General features: G+C 42.1%; 1 long non-coding RNA gene across 6 annotated transcripts in view; it reads right to left on the minus strand.

Annotated features, from left to right (window-relative positions):
* Positions 1-1,735, minus strand: part of LOC144319752 (uncharacterized) — a 28,331-nt gene extending 26,596 nt beyond the window's left edge. For 4 of the 6 annotated variants that reach the window (XR_013385482.1, XR_013385481.1, XR_013385479.1 and 1 more), the window contains exon 1: positions 1,586-1,735. This is a non-coding gene — a long non-coding RNA (uncharacterized LOC144319752). The remainder of the gene's footprint in view (positions 1-1,585) is intronic. The other 2 variants (XR_013385484.1, XR_013385485.1) reach the window with 2 other exon arrangements.
* Positions 1,736-16,494: the final 14,759 nt, after the last annotated feature.

The following is a 16,494-nucleotide window of genomic DNA, read 5'->3' on the forward strand; positions in this document are numbered from 1 at the left end:
GAAATCAATTTTTAAATTAACTTAAAATAACAATTAATTTGTAAATTTGAAAACATACTTCTCCATAACTCATGAATCAAAATTAAAATGATAGAAATGTTTAAATATTTATAATTAAATAGAATGAAAATACTATGTATCAAAACTTGTGGCATACAGATAAAGGAATATGTAGAAGGAAATCTATATTCTTTTTTTAAAAGATTTCTCTATCTATCTGAAAGACAGAGAGTGTGCAAGGGGTAGGGACAAAGGGAGAGAGAGCCTCAAGCAGACTCCATGCTGAGTGCAGAGCCTGATGCAGGGCTCAATCCCATGATACTGAGATCACGACCTGAGCCAAAACCAAGAGACAGATGCTTAACCAACTGTGCTACCCAGGCACCCTGGAAATCTAAACGCTTAAATTCTGACCTTGAAAAGGCAAGGCTAAAAATTAGTGTATTAAATTTCCAACTTCAGAACTTGGATGGTGTGGAAGGTAGGCAGACAAGAATATAAATCTAAAAAGAGTGAAAGAAAAGGATGACAAAAAAATAGACATTAATGCAATAGAAAACAAAGATAAGTAAAAGGAACGAACAAATCCAAGAGTTGATTGTTTGAAAGGATCAATAAAATACACAAATTTCTGATGAGGTGTAATGAGGCAGAAAGAGAGAAGTCACAAAGAAATAATAGAAGAAATTTTCTAAATGACATAACTAAGGATAGAACAGGAGATAAAAAGATAATACAAGAGTATTATGAAAAACTAAATTGGGATCATTCCAGAAAAGCTAAACAAATTCAATACTTAAAATCCTATTTATGTTCATCTTCCCCACTTCATTCATTCAAATCAATTCAGAGCAATTAAAATCTTACTGTAATGTCACATAGCCACCTGATTCCTTTCCTTCTGGATCCACTCAACCTTGGCCAAAGTAAGTGCATTTGAGGTCTAGGTTTCTTTTTCAGCATTTTCACAGACAGAGAAATTGCCCACAGGAACATTAACACCTTCAAAATGTGATTATTCCAATCTCTCGAATGTCTGATCTTTCCAGAATTTCAGGGAATCATAAGGAAACAAAATAGCATGAGGTCTGTTTCCAGAATATTGAGGAAAATCACTTAATACCCAAACCAAATATGACCATGAGAGTAATTTATAATCTTAACATCAGTTCCCAACCAGATATGTCTCCTAAACCCAATATCTCATATAATCTAGATCCATGCTGCTATCACCCATCGTAAGTAAGGAGCTCATATTCGTTCAACATAAACAACAACAATAAACCAAAGGAATGTAAAGGAGTAACAAAAGAATTCCCACATGGTTCAGCTTTTCCAGCATGGCAATCAAGCCATGCCAGGTGGTCAAAGTCCACCACCTACAAAGTTAACACTCGTTTAAAGAAAGAATCTCATCGAGACACCAGATTTGCGCTAAGAAAACACCTCTTGGAAAGTGAATAAAGGACCAGTCCACCATGTCCTTCCTCAAGACTTTCTTTTAAACTCACTCAATAAAACTTATTTCCCTCAACAATTTGTGTATGACTCCCTCTGTTCTGTCCCAACCCTGAACACTTGGCACCTGAACAGGGCTCCGCCTGGTAACATAGTGGCTAATCTCCATCAAAACCGGTGGCCTCGCATCCTCCCCTAATCCCGGGAACATGCCAGACCCCTCCTTCTGTATTTCTCCAATTCTGAAGGCTCTCATTTGTGCAACATTTCAATTTCTATGGTGACTGCATCTTCCTTCCATTCTAGAATGCCTTAGCTTTGTCCCATATTGTTTGCCTCCAAGGAGAGCACCCCCCTTCGTTTCCAAATTTCCCCAGCTGGAGTAACTACCCACTTAAAAATTTTCTGAATGTCAGCTGCCTCTGGGAAATTTCCCAAACTGGCTCCCAATAATGTCATAAGGTCCAAAATCCCGTAACTCTTGTCTTCTTTCAACATTTGAATTCCCCAAGTCTTGACAGCTCAAACTCTACTTTCCCAGCACACAGGTTCAGATGCATTTTTAAGCCTTTGACCTGCCCTTAGATGAGCATCTTGGTCCTTCCCAGCCCCTTCTGAGCTAAGACATTTTTGACTTCTCAATGTTGATCTTCTGTTCCTCTTCCCAGAGATTCCTCCAGAGCTAAAAGACTGAAAACTTTTAAGTTGATCCCATTTCTTCCTGAGTTACCTCCCAAGATCTGAGCACTTTCTGTTCACATACCAGTTTCTAAATAATCCCACTCACTTATCTCCTTCTCCACCTCCAGTGAGTGCACTTGATGCTTAGCAGTGGGAAATTGCTTGATTGTCGCTTGTTTGCTTCATTCTTAACCACTCACATTTGGATAACTCCATTAAGTTGTTCCCCTGACTCAATCTAAGAAGATTACACACCACCTGCATACAGAACCCTCATCCCCATTCAACTTAATCTGTTCTTGGATAAACTCCACCAACTCCCAATGCTTAAACCCATCCACTATGTATTTCTAGGGAATATCCTTGCTGAATGGGGTAAAAATCCAAAATGAAAACAAATGCAAAACTCAACAACAAGACAATAAGGTGAAATTAGAGTCTATTAATACTGAGTCATGCCACAATCCAGATAGTAAAGGAGTTTTACACCCGAAGTCTGCTTATTTTAAAGTGAGCTTTTTCAAGAGACCAGAAGTTTCCATCCCTGCCAAGCTCAGATTCTTACTAATCAAAATCAAGGCACAAACTCTCTCTCTGAGTTTTGCTAATAAAAACCAGAGCTTCTCTTAACAATACAAGTTTCTTCAGGAGGCTAAACCCAAACCCCCAACTTCTGTGCATAAACTCACCTCTGCCAGAGAACAAATGTTCATTATTATAAAGAGTAAATGGACCAGATCCGGAATGCTTGGCCAGCACTGACCATGGCTGCCCTCATCCCCGTCCCTGCTGTATTCCCAAGGGAGTCCAAGGCTGAAGCTTTGGCTTTGGATCCCTACCTGGCCAGAAGCCTGGTGAGCTAGGCTGAGCCCCACATGGGATTAAAAGGATCCTCTGGTCTCTTTACCTTAAGATGTCTCTTGGAGCTCTTGAGGAGCTTGTTAGACTGTTCTGTGTCCCCTTCCCAGGGGTCCCTCCCTGACCCCAATCAGGTGAGCTACTTCTCAGCCTGGCCTTCTCAGAGCCTGTCTCATCATACTATCTGCTTCACCTTCTCTGTGGAAGAGAGAGAGAGAGAGAGACAGATCCAATCCTGGGAGGAGAACTTGAATCCAATTTCGCTCCTCCATTGAGTCCTTGAGGTCCCCAATCTGTCTTCAACCTCCTCCTGCCTCAAGTCCCAAATCACTCCAGCAACAATTTGTGTAGCCAACCTACACAGTCCTCACTTCAAGCATCAAACAGCAAAAATAATGGAATAAAACCTTTGACAGTCTTCCCCTCTCAGAAGTTCAAAGGAAATAGGGATGAGATTATGGCCACTAGAATCTGTCCAGCTGATTATTGGTGCCAGTGGTGACAGGCTGCTGTTTACTGATTCATGGAGTGATAAGTAGAAAAGGAGAGAGTCTGCAGAGAGCAGAGCTATATATATTCCTGGAGCTGTGTTCTCCCAATGTAGCCACTTGAATCAAGCCATATGCACTGTGGGCTGACTTTGATTCTCGTAACAACTGTTTAAAAGCGGACAGGGGCAAGGCTTCCAGATTTGTTGACTCGTGTTGTTCTTGGGGAAACAGGGGGAGGGAGGGTTCTGTTTCCAGCACTTCCCATGGGAGGCTGTTTCCAAAGGAACACAAATCATTCATTGGAGGCAGGATATGTTAGTAGTAGTTTTGGGTTAGCAGCAACATATGCCAGGGCCTTCCGAGAGGTGTGGGCTTAAACAGAAGGAATTTTTTTTTTTTAACTTATATTCGCCAAAAACGAATTCCTCTTCCTGGCATATTATAAGAACTAACAGTACTCAGATGTAATTATAACATATTCTGAAAGATTTATAATGTCCCATGAGTGCAAGAAGAATTTTTAACAGAGAAATTCTGGAATAGGACCCTGACATGGATAAGATAAGCAATGCTAGAAGCTTGGACTCTAGTGATGATTTTTTCCTTCACAGAATCATATATTCATACACTCATTCAACAGGTTTTATGTGCCAGAGCTGCACTAGGTTCCCAGGATGGGGTGAGGACAAGGTCCTTCCTCACAGTACAGGGGTGCTTCTGCAGACAGGAATGCCCTTCTGAGGGCTCCACATGCATATAAACCACCTCATCCCCATTCTAACTATTCAGTCCAAAAAAAGATCCATTTTTCTTGTGGTCAAAAGACCGCTGGTTCATTCCTATTCTAGAACCACCCAAAACTACAGATCATCACATTTCAAAGTTAGCAGAGGATCCCTGGTTGACCGATTGCCCTGCTGGTTGAGTCCTCTCCTCTGACAGACCCAGCAAGGCAGCAGCAACCTGAGCCTCCCTCATTATGTCCAGTGACAGGAAGCTTGCTACTCTATTAGAAGCTCTTCTCAAGAGTCCTGGGACTCTCAGCACACTTGAGTTGAGCTCAGTTCCACCCCCTTGCTACTTCAGATCGTTGGGTTCTACCCTTTGGAGCCATGCAGACCAAGACCAATCCCTCTTCCCCAAGACCCTAAACATGGATACAGGGAGCCCTCCACCCTGGCCAAGGACCAGCAGCTCTTTGATCCATTCACCACATAACAAACACCAGCCACTGAGGCTTGCTGTGTGTCATAGCACTTGCCAGAGACATTACCTCTGTTTTTGCCATTTAACCCTCATAAACATGCTATGAGGAGTTCATGCCCGTTTCATAGATGGGAATACTGAGGCTCAGAGAGGTTAGGTATTTTACCCAGAAGTACGCAGCTAGTACGGTAGAACATGGGCTTGAATCCATGGTTTTCTGACTCTGAAATTCATATCATGTGCTCTTTCTCCTGGTCGCTCTCTTACACTTCAACTTCAGTTTGTCCATATATTATAGGTCTGTCCATCAATCTTTCATGTTCCTTCTTCCTCTAAAAGCACACCCAACCAGGGTGCCTGGGTGGCTCAGTCAGTTAAGCATCTAACTTATAATTTCGGCTTAGGTCACAGCCTCAGAGTTGTGAGATCGAGGCCTACATTGGGCTCTGCACTCAGTGGGGAGTTGGATTGAGATTTTCTCTCTCCCTTTCCCTCTGCCCCTTTCCCTGCCCATGTGCTCTCTCTCTTTCAAATAAATAAGTAAATAAATAAATCCTTTTTTAAAATTAAAAAGTAAAATCACACCCATGCTTGTCTTGGCATATCTACCTCAGTTTTAATTATTCCCTTATAGCATTAAGTTATTGGTAGGTAAGGGACTAGTAGAATTATAAAATGGATATCTATAATAACCCAACTGTGTCCCACAGGAGTAGAATAAGGACTTGCACTTGAACTATTCAACAGCCTTCTATTCTGCCCAACAAAAGTTGGAATGTTCCCAATACAAAACACCAAACTAGGTAAAAGGAATACAAAGAAGATCGCAAAAATGGCCATCCCATCAAGGGATACAGGGCAGTAAATGAGTAGTCATGAGACATGAGAGTGGGTCTCTGTATGAAGAGCCTTGTGGTCCTGGTAGAGGGAGGAATAAGTCCTGCCAGGTGCTGGAATACAGAAGTAGAAGTTAGGAAGGACTTTGCAGAGAGACATTCTCCATTCTCTCTCAAGGGATGGAACTTTTTAACAAAGAGGTCAAGGGTTGAGAGGGAGGGAGTCCAGGCTCATTCCAGAATAAGCAAAGCCATTATGAAGTGGCCTGGTGTCTTCCAGGAACACAGAATTTTCTGGTAACACCAATGTACCAGATATACTAGGGGGAGGTAGGATAGACCAGGAGGTCAAAAATAAGCTTTTGGGATGAGATAGATACACTAAGCCTTGACATTTGGACCTTGTGGGGAGTCATCAAGAATATTTCTGTGATACAATGAGATACCACCTCACACCAGTGAGAATGGGGAAAATTAACAAGGCAGGAAACCACAAATGTTGGAGAGGATGAGGAAAAAAGGGAACCCTCCTGCGCTGTTGGTGGGAATGTGAAATGGTGCAGCCACTCTGGAAAACTGTGTGGAGGTTCCTCAAAGAGTTAAAAAATAGACCTGCCCTACAACCCAGCAATTGCACTGCTGGGGATTTACCCCAAAGACACAGATGCAATGAAACGCCGGGACACCTGCACCCCGATGTTTCTAGCAGCAATGTCCACGATAGCCAAACTGTGGAAGGAGCCTCGGTGTCCATCGAAAGATGAATGGATCAAGAAGATGTGGTCTATGTATACAATGGAATATTACTCAGCCGTTAGAAAGGATGAATACCCACCATTTGCTTCTACATGGATGGAACTGGAGGGTATTATGCTGAGTGAAGTTAAGTCAATCGGAGAAGGACAAACAGTGTATGTTCTCATTCATTTGGGGAATATAAATAATAGTGAAAGGGAATAGAAGGGAAGGGAGAAGAATTGGGTAGGAAATATCAGAAGGGGAGACAGAACATGAAGACACCTAACTCTGGGAAACGAACTAGGGGTGGTGGAAGGGGAGGAGGGCGGGGGGTGGGGGGTGAATGGGTGATGGGCACTGAGGGGGGCACTTTTTGGGATGAGCACTGTATGTTGGCAAATTGAACACCAATAAAAAATAAATTTATTATTAAAAAAAAATATTCCTGTGATAGAAGCCAATCTATGGGGCAGCCCGGGTGGCTCAGTGGTTTAGCGCTGCCTTCAGCCCAGGGTGTGGTCCTAGAGACCCGGGATTGAGTTCTGCATCAGGCTCCCTGCATGGAGCCTGCTTCTCCCTCTGCCTGTGTCTCTGCTTCTCTCTCTCTCTCTCTGTGTATCTCATAAATAAATAAATAAAATCTTTAAAAAAAAAAAAAAAGAAGCCTATCTATGTCTTACAAAGATATATCTGACAACATGGTTGCAAATTCTAGAACCCTTGTGCTCGCAATAACACCAGCCAAGATCACACTTACTCTTTTTCAGCCGTATTACATCGTTTATTCTCAACTAACACTCCCTTTCACATATGGTGCCGTCAGGCCATGTCTTTCTAGTCATGAGCAGTTGAACCTGTGTTTGGGATCTTACATTTATCCCAATGCATTGATCTGCTTAAATTTGGCTCTCTCCCCCTCTCATTTACACCCTTCAGGATATTGATCTTTATCTCCATCATGCTTACTAAGCTTCCAGCCTCAAGTTGTATATGAATTTAATAAACTTCTTTCCAAATATTCATGCAAATCACAGATTAAAAGGGAAAAAATCATAGGCAAGGGCAAAGCTCCAAAGCATGTCACTAGACACTTCTCATTGGATTAACATTTACTTTTAAATCAGTCCCTTTAAAAATAAAAGCTCTTTAATCAGTAGCTATTCCACTCACTTGTCCTTTTCCTTGCCAAACGCCTTGCTGACTGTCAGCATTCTGGATGAAGTTAATCGCGCAGAACTTGCTCGTGGTGAGCCCACGCTGGCTGTTAGGTCTGTGGTTTCCTTTTCTAGGTGCTCACATGCCAGGCCTTTCATCTTCCATGAGGCACTCCTGAAGCCTCTTTTGTTGCAGACCTCATCTCCTTACTTGGTTGGAAATCCGACCTCCATTTACTTCTCTCCAATTTTCCAAACCACTTAAGTTCTCCATGGTTCAGAGAGACCACCCATAGCCATTTGGGTGATCTAATTTGACAGGTTTCTTTCAGTAACATGGTATATAATTTTCCAGCCTAGAATGCCACAAATGTCTATTTCATTGTCTATAAAATCGAGACTGGAATAGCAGTGCCGTATAGAGTGCTTTGCTAATTAAATGGCATCATGCACATAAAGAACCACTGTCTGGCATATAGGAAACATTGCCCCAAAGAGTGTAGCAAGCCACCACATGGTTTCCTCCTGACAGCACCTCCAGTTCAATTGGCCTAAAAACCCACCTCTTCTAAAATCTGCATTTGCTTCTAAATTTCCTAATTCTATACATGATGTCTATTCTGACAATCACTCAAGCTTGACACTCAGAAACATCTTTGATCATCACTTGCCTTCTCCCCCACATCAATCATAGACTTTACCCCCACAGTGCCTCAGACAGCAGCCTTTATTTCCATCCCATGGCCACTATTATGGACTGAATGTTTATGTCTCCTCCAAGTACATCCATTGAAGCCCTAACCCCCAATGCCACTTGTTTGGTGATAGATCCCATGAGAAGATAATAAAGGATCAATGAGGTCATAAAGGTGGGGCCCTAATCCAATAGGGCTATTGTCCGTAAAAGAAGAGGAAGAGACACCAGAGATCTCTCTCTCCACCATGTGAGGACACAGTGAGCAGACAGCCATCTACAAGGCAGAAGATAGTCTTTGCCAACAATCAAACTGGCCAATACCTTTGGCCAGTCTTGGACTTGCCAGCCTTCAGAACTGTGAGTAATACATTTTGGTTGTTTAAGCCACTCTGGCTGTGGCTTTTTATAGCAGCCCAAGCAGACTAAGACAGCCACTAGGTTACTTCAGGTCTTCCCTACTGTTTGTACCAACAGCCTCCCGATTCTTGACCCAACTCCTACCGTTCTCCACTCCAAATCATCTCATCCACTGCTGCCAGCTGACATTTCTTAAATTCTGCCCCTATATCACTGGTAACTTCCTACTGTTTACCAAATTGAGTATAAATTCACCACTACTTTCAAGATAGTCCAGGTAAACTTCACATATAAACCCTCTTTATGATCCAAATCTAACCCTAAAAACTCCTACCCCCATTCCTGTTCCAGCCAAATGAAACTTCTCATTATTTCTAAGAAACAGCTTCCATCATTTGCATTTTCTGATTGATCTCTACACTCAAACAGAAAGACTAGCTGACATAATAATGACATAATCAAGTAGAAGTTTATTACTCTCATAGAACAAATCCAGTGAGACTTGGGAAGTTGCTGCTCTTGGTTTAGTGGCTCTATAATGCCACAGAGACCAGGAACTCTTTATTGTTGCCTTACCTCAAGGTTAAAATATGGCTACCACAGCTCCAGACACTGAATCTATGTTCAGTGCATGAATACAGGAGAAGAAGAGAATGGACAAGGCAGTCAGGCCAGTCCCCTTTACTAGAAAAAGTCAAAATATTCCCAAAGTCCCCATAGATTCTCAAGGTAACTCATTGACCAGAGTTGGCCCTTACCTGCAAAGGAGGCTAGCAAAGTAAATTATTTCATCTGAGCTAGGTATACACGACAACACTCACAACAAAACTGGGATGCAATTAGAAAAATAAGAGTGGGCAGTTGATAACTGGGTGAGTGACCATTGTAGCCACAGTACCTGGCACTCAGCTGAGATGGGAGAAATTTTATCTTTATTTCTCTTCAAACATCAACCAAAATTTCCTGCACACAGTTTGTGTTCAATACAGACAGACAGACTTGTTGTATTACCAGTTCATGATTGCCTACAAGTGGTTCTGCAATCAGGAAGTATTTGCTGGTCTCTGTTAGGTATATTGGAAGAAAACAAGAGTTAAAGAAATTATACTTGTCCTCAAGTTAGAGATACAAAGTGACTGCTGCTAAAATACTTCCCCAAAACACAGTCATTTTGGGGTCCATTTCACATACCGGCACCAACACTCACCTTTGCTCGGTGACACCTTTCTTCGTGGGTTAGTATATAGAATAATCTTCAACCAGAGCTTGGTCAAATTGCTCTGACATCTGCATTTTTCTGACTTGATTGAACAAGAGTTTCCTATAGATAGGTTGAGAAAACTTTGTTCTAAAGCAATATAATGAAACATTGCTACATAAAGAATGTTAAAAATCAGGAGGCAGCCCTTAGATACAATGCTACAGAGTAACAATGTATAAGTAAATATTTAAATTAATCCAGATGATCAAAGAGTGCACAGTGTACATATTTTAATCACTGGTAAGATATGGTCTGTGCAGGGGTGTTTATATATAGATAGTGATGGGTCTGGAATAAAATTAGGATAAAACTTGGGCAGCCCCTGTGGCCCAGCGGTTTAGCACTGCCTGCAGCCCAGGGTGTGATCCTGGAGATCCAAGATCCAGTCCCACATCAGGCTCCCTGCATGGAGCCTGCTTCTCCCTCTGCCTGTGTCTCTGCCTCTCTCTCTCTCTGTGTCTGTCATGAATAAATAAATAAAATCTTAAAAAAAAAAAGAAAGAAAGAAAGAAAGAAAGAAAGAAAGAAAGAAAGAAAGAAAGAAAAAGAAAGAAAGAAAGAAAGAAAGAAAGAAAGAAAGAAAGAAAGAAAAAAGAAAGAAAGAAAGATTAAAAATAAAAACAAAGAGAGATTTTTAAAAAATATTTACCCAAATCTTCATAGTGGTGATCTCTGGGCACTGCACTATAATTGGCTTTCTGGTTTTGCTTGTCGGTATTATCCAGATTTTCTCAAATGAATCTGCTTTGCTTTTATAATTAAAAGAAAAAAAGGGGTGTTTTTGTTTTTCTTAACTTTGGGGAGTTTTAGGAGGCAAGCCAGCCTTCAGGTGCCTCAAGTGATGATCCAAATTCTATTAGATGAGACAAGGGCTGGTGAACTTGCGTGGCCACAAATTTGAGAGAGCCTCTGTTTATGACTTCAAACCATTTGCAGTGCAGGAATGAGACACGAATCTTTATTTGCAGCTTTAGAAACACAAGGAGCAAGATATAAAGACAGTTTGAACCTGGAAGTAGGTGGTGCACAACAGAAACTAATTTTCTATAGAGGTTTACTTATGCATTTCATATCTTCAGAGATTCCCATTCACTGCAAAGTGTGACCGGAAAACAATGAAAGTGTTCAGCAGGGAGGAAGGATCTTCAATGCTGTGAATGCTGCCACCTGTACTTTGAGCCTCCTTGAATAAACAAACGCTGGAAAGCTCATTGCTCTTCTTCTTTTGTTTTAGTAATGGAAAACCTTTACACAGGATGGACTCACATCAATTTGATGACAATGACCATGACATTCAAGTGATTCCTATTTTACATGCAGTGCTGAGCTGAGTGCCTGCTTTATCTTACTATTCACATGACAAAGCAGCTGCTTATCAGTTACAACTGGAGCAGAAAAGGCTGGGAAGTCTAGGCAGCCTGAGCTAATGGTACTATTGCTGCCGGATCTGGTGTTGCTTCCCAAATTAACCCCTGGAAATCTCAGCAAAATCATGACCTGCCCTGCAGAAGACTGGTTTCAACAAGTTATTCTTTCCATTTATGAGGTGCTATAATTAAGGCTCACATCATATGTTAGTTACTATAAAATAATAGTACTGAATTAAAGGCATACTATTACTTTTTATATAAAAAAAAAAAAGACATGGAAAGGAGTTCAAAGCTATACTTCTGACCCAAGGATATACAATGAGAGAGCCCAAGTAGTAAGAAAAAAAGACCTTGAAGTTATAAAACACTACAGGTCATCTAAGTTTCTGGCTGCATTAGACATGTTCTGAGCTTGAAGGGGAAAGAATACAGGATTGGATTTTCTTCTAGGTTGTCCTACCTGGATCCTAAGTCAGGGAGGAGGAAGGGATTCAAGAGAGCTGCTCAACCCAAAAATGAATTCAGTGCTTTGGGCTGTGCCTCTTTGGAAAGTGAATTTCCAGGAGGATGAGGGTCTAATGCTATAGAAAGGCCAACTTTCCGAGAAAAGGTCAACTATAAAAAGGTTGTTGTCAACTCAGCACGACCAGCCTTTTGGAATGTCTCCTCACCTAAGTATCACATTAGAAAAGCATTTCCCAGAATCCTTTTCCCCATACAGTGCTGAGTTAGAATTTCCCAAGGAAATCCAATCATGTGGAGGGAGATTTGGAAGCCCATCGTTTTCTGGGGGCAGATGAAGCAACACACAAAGTCAGAGAGGAGATCCATGGAAGCTTCCCAGAGAACTCTTTTGAACTCCGCATCTTTATATACAGCAGGCTAAAATTATTGATGATAGATTACCATACACTTAAGTTCCCTGTATCTTCTGATAGCTAAATAAATCCCTAAATCCTACAATAAAATTATTTGTACCTGGAGCACAGAGCATTTTCTTGGGCAGTAAAGCTATTCTGTATGATACTATAGTGGTGCATACATGTCATAATACATTTGCCAAAACCTATAGATTGTCCAACACTAAAAGTGTCCCCCTAATGTAAATCATGGACTTTGAGTGACAGTGATGGGTCAATGTAGAGTTACCGGCTATAACAAATGTACCACTCTGGTGTTGGATATGGGAGACTCTGGGGGTGGAGTATAGGAAGTATATGGGAACCCACTGTACTTTCTGCTCAGTTTTGCTTTGAACCAAAACTGCTCTTTAAAAAAAAATCTATTTTAAAAAAATTCCTTGTACACAGAGTGCGTGGACTAGCTTCTGCTTTCCAAACCAAACCTGATGAACCCATGGATTTGCTAATTGAAGTATATTGGAAATTTTAGAAAGAACAATTTGAAGACCATAATAAAGGTAGAAACCAGATTGTGAATACAAATCTGAAGCATAAATCCTTTCTAAAGAGCATCTAATCAGAGTTGTTACTATATCCCCTCCAACCTTGAAAAATTGCATTTTTTTTTGTTTTACTATTTTACAGTTCTGATATTTTCCCCTTTATTACATCATGTTATGTTAGGCTATGTGATGATGTTCTGTTTTATGTTATTTCTGGGGTTCCTCTCTCTTTCCATGCCCTCCACATTCAAATCTTGCCAAGAATACATGAGGGCTCCCAGCATAGGTCCTGGCACAGAACAGTGGCTCACTTCCTGTGTTATTAACCATCTATGCTGTACCTGTTCTTAAAGATAATCCCTGCCTTCAAGGAATTTGTAATCTTTTAAAGACAATACTTGGATAACAGAAGAATAAGAGAAATTTTAATAGTTTAACATAGCAATTAAAGAAACATCCCAAGGTCACGTGTGGTTAACTGCCAAAGAGAGAACGCGGGTAGGACAACAGGAGTTAAGAGGTGGCACCAGCACTCTTGAATATTCATCATCTTGGAAAACCTTGAGCACTTTGGAAGACCAGACAGTAGGACTGAGCCAAGGAATGGGAAAACTGCTTTTCCTTCTCAACATCTCTCTCCAGAATCTTTTATATCCAGAAGGATTCTCCAGGTTGAACGGAGCCAGATATCTAAGTGGATTAATTGTCATTTATAACAACATTTTGAACCATGAAGCAGGGGTTACCTCTCATCATTCACTCTCCACTAAATTGTGCAACTGTAATAAACAAATAAATGAAACCTACCTCCCTGCCAAGGATGTGCTGCTGTCATCCATCCGCCACGGTCATCAATTAAAGGATTAAATAATGAATGAGCTGGCAAAGTTCAACTATAATCTTCAGACCCAAACTCCAAAGATGCTCCATGAACAGCAGTGTGGAATTTATGGATTTCATTTTCTTCCACCTCACTCTATGAGGGCACATGGCCGTAAGCACCCCCCTGCTCTGTTGCAAGCACACACACACACACAAACACGATCACAGGCACATTTGCACAATTGTGTTCCTCCCACACACACTCTCCCATGGCTTCTCTTGCCATTTGCGTGGCTTTTTCATTTAGGTAATGAACTTATTAATCATGGAAGGAAATGTATTTATCTTGGAGGGAAGTTTCTTTAATCCTTTAGTTTAGACCCGGAGAGCTCTGGTAACCTTGGCCAGCCATCCCTACCTGGAGTGAAGCCAGGAGAGGAAGGCGGACACTCAAAACATCAAGGAAGCATCTCTCAGTTTGACATGTGGGACAGTCACTTGGAAGAGAGGCTGTGGCGCAAAGGGGCTTCCAGCTGCCCTGGAACACCAACCTGGGATGCATATTCTCCAAAGGCCGGTAAAGCTTAAGTATGCATGAGTTCAGCAAAGATTTAAAGACACGAAGCCCATTTATAATGCAATACTGAGAGCTTGTTAGAGATATTGATTAATCATAGTAGTAATTTACATTTATAAATCCTTTACAGTGGGATAGGCACTGTGCCAAATACTTGCCACGGATTATCTCATTTAAGCCTCACAATAACCCAGTAATGTAAACACAGTGATCAACCTGGTCTTTGAAATGAGAAAATCTGGTACTCAGGGAAGTTAAATAACCAAAATCACAGAGCTGGTCTGTGATGAATTGAGATCCAAAACAATGGATTCCAGAGCCCATTCCATATCGTAGCCCCATGCCTGACTGCCTGCATTGTTTTCGCCTTCCTAAACTTTTGAGATTCATTGTATAGAGGAAAACACCCATTACTATATTCTCCACAAACTCTTCCTTCATAACATAATGAGAAGCAGACATGTATATGCAGGCACGTGTACACATGCACACATATAAATGTGTGCACATACATGCATGGATACACACATCCATGTGTAGCAAAGGAGGGTGATTACATCTGGACACAAATACACATGCATATGCACACAGACATACAGCCAAAGAAGGTGACCAAGGGCAATACAGAGTGCACCCTTAACTCTATGCCTACTGGGCAGGACAATCAGATTGATTCAAGCTTTCAAGCACAGTCTCTTGAAACATTCCTGCTACACCCCAAAGCATGAGAGGAGTATCCCAGACTTGTTACTGCCCTAACACTAGACAGATAACATCATCTGGGAGTGCTTTGCATTTTAGGAAACAGAAAGTTCCTGATACAACACACACAGAACTACATATAGACCAAAAGTGGGCAAAGAGTGTCCATCAGAACCCACAAATGAGTGATCAGCCATCAGCAGGCTCTCTCAGAACTCACCCAAGGGAATAATGATTAGGTCTTGTGCTTGGCAAACATACTGCAAGGGCCTTAGTAAAGATAAAGTGTTTCCACTGAGGCCATGTCAATGCTGTTGCATACCCCCAGTCCATGCCCTTCCACTCCAGCACCAGGACAAATAGGATCATCCGACCGATCCATCCCCTTCCCTGTCCCCCCTGACAGCTATCCTCCTGAGACATCAATCCTTCCTGATTGCTATTGTCGGCAGCACTGGCTGAGGCTGGTCCCAGGCAGAGGGGTATAAAAGGGAGCTCTATGCCTTCTTAGGAATGATCATGGCTCCCAAAGTCCTGGGGCAACTGTGGTCCCCATAGCTCCTTGCAGAATTTGCCTTTGTCTTCCAAAGGCACATGTGGCATCTGGAAACAGTCCTATGCCTTAAAAGCCCCATCTGCTCCCTGATGGAAGCTGCCTGTGTGAAGGCTACCCATCCCTCTGTTGTTTTATAAAGAGCAGAGCCTCCTTCTCTCGTCTCTAAATAAACTTCTCTCCTAAACACAAACACTGACATCCAAATGTCTGGTTTCACTGAGGCTCTTATCTCAATTTACTCGCTAGGGGAACCAAGTCCAGTGTGGTGTTTTATCAAAGTCCCTGCACCTCCCAGAGGCATCACTTCAAAAGAGCAAAGCTGCAGCCTCCCTCACCGCTCATGGCCTGGCTGAGGTCAAGAGGACCAAGGAGAGCAGTCTGCCCCTCGAGGAAGTTACACAGTCTGAAGGGGAGGAGACCACAGGACAACTTGGCATTTGTGCCAATGCTAATCATGCAGCTGGGTTGCTGAGCAGAGCTGGGCTTGGTCATAAGGTCATAAAGGCAGGAATAAATATTCCTTCCAATGTTGTGATTCAACAGTTAAAAAAAGTCATTGTTTTTTTTGTTTTGTTTTGTTTTTTAAATGATAGGTCTCTGTGCTGGATGGATTCTTGAGGCCAGAGAGTTTGGGACACTCTTCCTTAAAGCAGAAGGCTGGCTAAGAACATGCTTGACTGGAAACAAGAAAAAGAACACCCAAGATTCGGATATCCTGGGTCCATCTAGGCTCTGCCAGGAAGTCCTGTGCCAACTCCAACTCTGACCCACAGGGATATCTCCGCTCTGTGCTGTGACCTCTCACCAGTCCTTGGTTTGCTAACGATGCTCAGTATCTCCTCTCTACTCACATTCTCATTTTAGAGGATAACCTCCTGACCCCATCCCCACCCAGAGCCTGCAAGGGTCTTGCGTGCCACATCCAGGACTGGTTATCTGCCCCAAACCTCTCTCTGGATCACAGCTAGTTCAACTGCACTCTTCAAGAGATTTCACCTTAAAGCTCCAGAGCTGTGGATAGGCAATTGATACAAGACACTAAGACAGTAGTCATGGATTCAAGCTAAATTCATTAGCTTTGCGGCTCTGGGCAATTACTTTAACTACTCTATGCAGTTGAATGCCTTGAGAGTCTCTGATAACCTTACAATAGAGACCCTCTTTCACAAATTAGCGTGTGTCCGAGTTTCTGTTCCTGGTGAGTATATGATGCTCAGCTAGGTCTCAGAGTCTCCTCCACTATCGGTGCCACATGGAATTAGTTCTGCTTCCTATCAACTGGGGCCAACCCCTCCATAGCCCCTTCAACAGACCACATGCAGGAC

Source organism: Canis aureus, chromosome 8 (assembly GCF_053574225.1).
Source record: "Canis aureus isolate CA01 chromosome 8, VMU_Caureus_v.1.0, whole genome shotgun sequence".
Classification (NCBI taxonomy): Eukaryota; Metazoa; Chordata; class Mammalia; order Carnivora; family Canidae; genus Canis; species Canis aureus.